General features: G+C 35.8%; 1 long non-coding RNA gene across 2 annotated transcripts; it reads right to left on the reverse strand.

The window, feature by feature from the left end:
* Positions 1-1,419: 1,419 nt before the first annotated feature.
* On the reverse strand, positions 1,420-6,164 carry LOC309708478. Of its 2 annotated transcripts, XR_014277279.1 has the most exons (7): positions 6,114-6,164; positions 5,620-5,934; positions 5,051-5,119; positions 3,340-3,410; positions 3,184-3,221; positions 2,940-3,101; positions 1,420-2,473 (listed from the first exon to the last, which is right to left on the reverse strand). It is a non-coding gene; the product is annotated as an uncharacterized lncRNA (long non-coding RNA). The 2 variants fall into 2 exon arrangements; XR_014277280.1 differs by lacking the exon at positions 6,114-6,164 and having other exon boundaries at positions 5,620-6,107.
* Positions 6,165-6,945: the final 781 nt, after the last annotated feature.

The raw sequence follows: 6,945 nt of genomic DNA on the forward strand, positions 1-6,945 counted from the left end.
GTTAATATTAAATAATACAATTAATGACTAAAGGCACTAACATAATTAATATTAAACTTAATAAAACCAAAAACAAGTACATAATAAACAGTCAAATAAAATTTAAAACACTTGATACTTGCAGTGGTTGACAAAGTTTCTTTTTAACCAGACTTGATTGGGCTTTAAACATGGGAAACAGTCTCTGATGGTGTTGGAGGAACTGGAACAGGTTTTGGGTCCAGTGTGTTTGAGGACTTGCATGTTGTTCTTCACACGCTCGGTGCAGATTAGCATTCTTTTCTATTAGCCTGAAAGCAAATACAAAGCACAATAAAGCAAACTGGCCATTTCAAAAACAAATAGATATGTATACATTTGATCAAGCAAATATACCATCTCACATATAAAATGATAAAGGACAAAGGATTCTTAATTTATTCAGAAGAAACTAAATGCAGTCCCAATCAAAAGTTTAAGACCACTTGAAAAATGGCCAAAAAAGCCTATTTTGCAAGGTTTCAAGCAGAGCTTCAACATGTAACAAGAAGAAATGTGAGTGAGACAAAACATTTTTTAAGCATGCAATGTATTGAAAACAACACTTAAACTGAAACAGGCTGTTTTGAAAGACAATGTGCTTTATTACTGTAAATTAATGTGTTTTCAACATATTAACACTGTAAAAAAATAATTTATTTGTCTGTTTACAGTAATTTAACATACATATTACAATCATTTACTCTTTTTGATTTAATAGTCATTTGCCATTGCCATTTCAGATTTATTTACTGTAATTTTTTACATACATTTTTCACAGTGTGGGGAAGGAATGGTCAGCTATTCAATAGAGGGTGCTAGGGCTTCAACCTCTGGCTCTGAGGAAATCTCTGGTTGTCCATTTATAAACATCGATTCTCAAGGTATAAGGCAGAAACTTTGCCGAGTCAGTGCATGTCTGCATATATCTACCACCATAGTGCCCCCAATCAGTTTTAGAAGTCCCATCTTGTTGCAGGAGTTCATCCTTCTAGCAATTACAAAGAATGCACTTCTGCATCTGCACTGTAAAACCTGACAAGTTAAGTTAACTCAAATGATTTGGGGAAACCGATTGCACCAATTGATTCAAGTTTTATAACTTAAACAGTTTGGGGTTATTTAAGTACTTTATTAGAGTCCCAAGAACCCAAAGCAAATATGATAATGTAACTCAAATGCATTATGTTTATTTACTCATTGTATTTAGTATGTTTCAACTTAAACCATTAAATTTCTTGTACTAAGATGCTGTATTTATTCAAACTTATTTAAAGTGTTACATGCTCATATTCAAATTAAGTTAAATTAACTTAAATAGTTGTATTTAAACAACTTAATCCAATTGGGGAAACCGATTGCACCAAATGGTTCAAGTACTATTAACACAAAACCAAGCTATTATTCTTTCCATTCAGTTTTTATTAACTTTAACTGCAGAGAAAATACAGAATGAATACAACCATACTTTCAGTCATAACCTATGACTGCTAAAGCCATTATCAAATAACAAATAATTAGGCATTTTAAAACTTGCACTTTTAGGGAATTTTGAATGTTTTTTGTAGCATTTTGAAAATCGATTAAATGTACAAAACACAAATTTAGTCATGTAGACCTGATACATAGGTGTACATCATAAAAAAACAATAGTCTAGAGGCAATTAGAGCCATAACAATCACAATTTTAAGTAACATTTAGTATAATAATGAAATCACACGCACTACAGCAATGCAACTATAGAAAACAGCTGAACTAAGGATGTCACTAACAAAAAGTATTCTCAAAGGTATTTGTGGCTTCGCAACAGTTTTGCCCAGACCTCGAGTGAACTGGCACTCATCACACAATTAAAAAATAAAGCATGAAAGTATACTGTACATATTGACTAATTATCAGTTATCTCGCAAAAGATTTCCATGTAACTAAAATATGTTTTTAGAAATAAGCTTAAGATTACACACTATGTGAAGATTTTTTTCAATCACAAACAAAACGTCAAATATGGATTTTCTCCTTATTCTTAGCTTTCTCCACATTGCCTTTTAGAAAGCTAATTACCCAGAACAAATAAAACTATTGAAGCCATTCACAGATAACTGAAAAAGCACGAATATAGTGACCAGTGAAAAACAAACATCATCTGCACAAGCTCATTTTTTAGTGTCTGCAATTTTGGTTTTAGTTGCTTTCTCTCATCGTCTAGCTTCAGCAACACTACTTGAATGAACTCAAAAAAGCCAGTATACTTCATAGGATAGCTCAGATGCAGAGCATAGATTAGCCCAAACAAAGACACCAGGGCATCAGTCCATGAGTGATGAGTCATAACAAACCGATCTTCAAGTTCTATGAACACTTGGCGTGGTGAGAAAGGAACTCCTCCAGGCACCTCCTCTTCATCGACATCAGCAACCAGAGCAATTCTATGGCTTCATAGAACTCAATTTCACCCTAAGATATAATACAGAGTGCACAATTATTCATCTGTAATACCTCTGTTAAAAGCATAAATACAAATGTTCAGGCACCTTTCTTCAGTTTTTCAAATTCTATATATCATAACATGTTTTAAGTTGACAGTGAAGGTTCATTTTTCATTCATCCAGGTAGTCAAATCAAGGATGAAAGAAGTTTATAAGTCATTCAACTTCACGTCTTCAACTTTCAACCCAAGTCCAGATGACTTATAAACTCCTTTCAACCTTTTTTAAATTCAAATGTGCAAATTATTGTAATACCAAAGTACCTTGCATGTTTTGAAAATCTCTGAGGTACATTGGTAGGCCGGCCAGAACTGCTGTTCTAGTTGCATAGATGTCGTTTGTGTCCTTATATATATATATATATATAAATAAACAAACACATAACAATGGCAACTGCCAAGCAAGCAGAATAATAATTAGTATCTTTTAAATACCTGTTTTCCATATGCCGACAAAAGCTGCTCCATCCTTTCACCGACCCGTCCAGTTTTCCTCTTTTTGTAAAGTCCAGTCAGCTGAGGAGCATAATCATCCAGCGCAGCATAAAACACATGTGGCAGATTCTGATTGGTGATCCGATGAAATTCAAAGTAGAGCTGAAGAGAATTCCAAAAATATTATAAGCAAAACACAGCATACTATATGAGCAGCAAATGTTATATACATAGTTGTACTTACCTGTGTCTCATGAAAGAGTGCTGGCCATGGTCCCTCACCTGGCAAAATTTGAGGTTATTGGATGAGGGCGATTAACTTTGTCAGAATGTTGGTATGGAAAGTGCAGAATTGCTCTGTTTAAGTCTTCTAAGTTAAAATATCTCTTAGAAATCAAACCTTTAAACAATGTGCCAACTCCACTGAAATGACACCTTCAAACAGGTCGTGTAGGAAGTCAGGTGGGAAGCCTGTGACAGGATGAAAGAAAGAGAGATGGTCAGAAGGAACACAGGTGTTTTTAACACCATAGTTTTCCTTAATGTCATCATTCTGAAGCTCTTGCACAATAATTATCATGAGCATCTTTTGTTCTCATTACATAATTCCCTGTAACAGCATTTTCTGTTTGCATTTCTGTTTGGGTGGCATGACAAAACCTACAGAAATATGTAGACCTGAAACTCTCATTGAAACCAGCAAGTCCATGGGCAGAAGGTTGTCTGCCACAACAGAGTAGACAGTGCCTCTAAGACATTCACCAAGAGTCTCAATGTAGGCACCTACTTCTTCAAGAGTTTTCAGATCATTTAAGAGTGGTGACAGCATTTCCTTACACCCAAACTGGCGTACATCATTGGAATTGCACAGCAGAGCAAGCTGGGTGCAGTGTAGAGCAGAACAAGATTTAACTGGAAAGTTTTCCAGTGTCCAATAAACTGCAAAGACTTTATGTATTTTCTTTGAGGTACCAAGTGGGTTTGTGATCAAAATCATCCACATAAAGTATCATTGACAATTTCTGTCCCTCTTGTGACAGTAGAACATTTTCCTGGTAGTAGGATCCATCACAAAATGACATGAAATGTCCAGGAATCTGTGTGGGTGCTTGTTTAATTTCTTCAAGCACATCGTTTTTTTTCAACAACAATTGCAAAGATGTGAGAATAGGCACATACATATAAGTGTGCTTTGACGATTCAATTAAATACTCCACAGGTTTGACATATGGAAAATTTGCTTCATAATATGATTTCCTCCTCTTTGCTGTAGATAGTGGTCCTTCAGATGTGACACATTTATGTAAAACATTACTATCAGAAACTGCCTGACAAATCTCATCCACCAGTTTGTCCGTATATGTACAGTTGTGCTTTTTCAGTATATCTACAACTGATTTTCTAACCAAAGGTTGTGATAACAAAAACAACTGATCAATATGCTCAATAATCTCCTGTGTTGCTCTCTGGGACACATGGAGAAGGGTCTGCATTTTCAAGAAAAATCCAGCCAGATTGTATTGCAACTGCTCTTCTAAACCCTCAATTCCACTGATTTCACTGGTGGATGCCACTTGATTGTCATCTGATGACTCTATTGAATCAAGCTGCATGTCATCTTTTTGTTCTACATTTATAACACTTTGCACAATGCCTTCATCGTAACTTGTTGAATTTTGGTGGTCTCTGCATTTGTGGGCATTGAAGGTTGAGTAGACATTGGTTTTAAAATTGCAGTTCTTGAAAGGACATGGAACAGTTTCTTTTCGTTTTAAATGCCCCCTCAGATGGATAAACATTTGGCTTTCAATAAATGGCTGCTTAAAATTACACATAGAGCAACAAAATCCATAATTATTCAAATCTGGATAAGAACCGTCTTTTCTTTGCGTGGGAGTGTGCATTGTTGACATGTGTATCTTTAATGAATTAAATGTATTAAATGTACACATGCATGTGTTGTAGAGACGGGGTAAGGGTGAAATTGTGGAGTACTGACCATGGTTGAGCCGATAATGCTTCAACAACATGACTTTTATGGCAGTAGAAAAACTAGACAAACTACACAACTTGCAATTCCACATTTTGATACCAAATCGTTTTAAAATCACCTTTACTGGTTGTCTTTAGTGCAGTGCTGGATGATCTCTCGGCATGCTACTGCTCCTTCAATCGTCAGACTGTAATAACACAAAAGCTATGAGGACAGAAAGCTAGCAGAACAGTTTTTACTTTTACTTCACTTAAAAACAGTCAATCTGAATAACACAAGCTTGGAAAACAGTAAGATTTATTCTTGCACTACAGTTCATTTTCAATTCAGGTTGGTCAACTACTCTATACGTTATAAAATAATAAAGCAATTTTACACAAGTGAAGTACACAATAGGCTAACCCTTGGAAAGTACAGAGTCAGAAACGTTTAGGTTTGGTGCAGTGCAGCTTTGAAAAGGTAAATTATTTCGCGACTAAAATGCCACTAACCATCATATTCAAAATTTGTGAAGGCGAACTTGTCCGTTAAACTCTTAAAATTAACACTAAATAAATTTTCTACTATTTTCACTGTGTCAAAAGTAGGCTACATTTGAACTTGATAAAGGTCAGAGTCAGAAAAGCGTAAACACTGATTTTACCAAAGGTTTTGTGGCATGCAGTTTGCAAAAATCAGACTACTTACCAACTATTGATTGAAACAAGCCACCAACCGTTAATTTTTTAAATTGTGAAGGCAGACTCCATACAGCGCTAGGCGGGAATTGTGTGCTGGCAAGCTAAGTTACGAGCTACTACAACAAAGTAGTCTGATAAATTACAACGAAGTACAACTAAAACAAAGCAGTCTGATAAATGTACGTTTTGTATGCTAGAAGTAAGCATTAACAAAAAAACATAAAAATAACTTTATCTTGTACTTTCCACTCTCTTGACGAGGCTCCTGTCTCATGGCCGACAAGTCCAGGCAAAACACTGGGGGCGGGGCTGTGGATGATGACTAATACAAATGAATTAGCACAACTTAAACAGTTTAAAGCAACAGTACTTAAAACGTTACAAAAACATAATGTGTACTTATTACAATAAAGTTATTATATCATATGTATACTTTTGGGTCTACCTAACACACTTCATGAAAGTTACTTTAACTATTTTTCAGAACTGAGTAAGAACAACTTCTTTTAGTAAGATGCACTGTTGGGTTTTACAGTGTGCAGTGCATGATTCTGTATGCCAGTGGAAGCATTCAGTGCCCAAAATGAACACTGTTCCATAATCTTCCCAGTATGTTACACGTTTTAATTGGTAACCATACTTTTGCACACAAACCCCCCCAAAAAAACAAAACATTCAAAAATATTTTAAATGTGATCCTGGATTTTTGCTGAATCGTTGAACACTAACAATTTCTCCGCGGACAGAGATGGATTAAAAAAGTAGGCGTGCAATTAAAATTACTCTGGCATAACAGATTCAATTTTCATCCTGACATTGAACCGGTCTCATTTTCTTGAGCTTCCATTCCAGCAAACAATAAATGATGTTGTTCCAGACGTTAACCTGTATGACTTCAAACTTTCTGATTACATTATCATGAGCACACACGCCCATACTCACCCACACGCACATGCACGCAAAGTATAAAAAGTAAGGCTATACCACCACAGATAAAGCTTTGTCGATGGAGTAATGGGCTTTCCTGATGGCAAGGGACCATAATATTCTCTAAAGAAGTTAGCGCTGCAGACTGGAAAATGAAGAATATAGCGTGGGGGATGGGAAATTCCAAGACATACTCTGAAACACCCAGAGACTGGATTCAGTTCAGCGTTTATGATAAACTGATCCTTTCCCCCGTCTTGCTTTTAGCCTCCTTTGCTTTTTTCCATCCTCACCTGGAAAAAGATGTCTCCTTCGACTTACCCAGTGCAGAATAATGATTTGCCTATCAGTGCTCAACTCATTAAACTGGGGAAGCAGTAGGCTATTGGATAAAGGGAGGGAGTCA

This window comes from Aulonocara stuartgranti, assembly GCF_965226115.1.
Source record: "Aulonocara stuartgranti genome assembly, chromosome: 1".
Taxonomy (NCBI): domain Eukaryota; kingdom Metazoa; phylum Chordata; class Actinopteri; order Cichliformes; family Cichlidae; genus Aulonocara; species Aulonocara stuartgranti.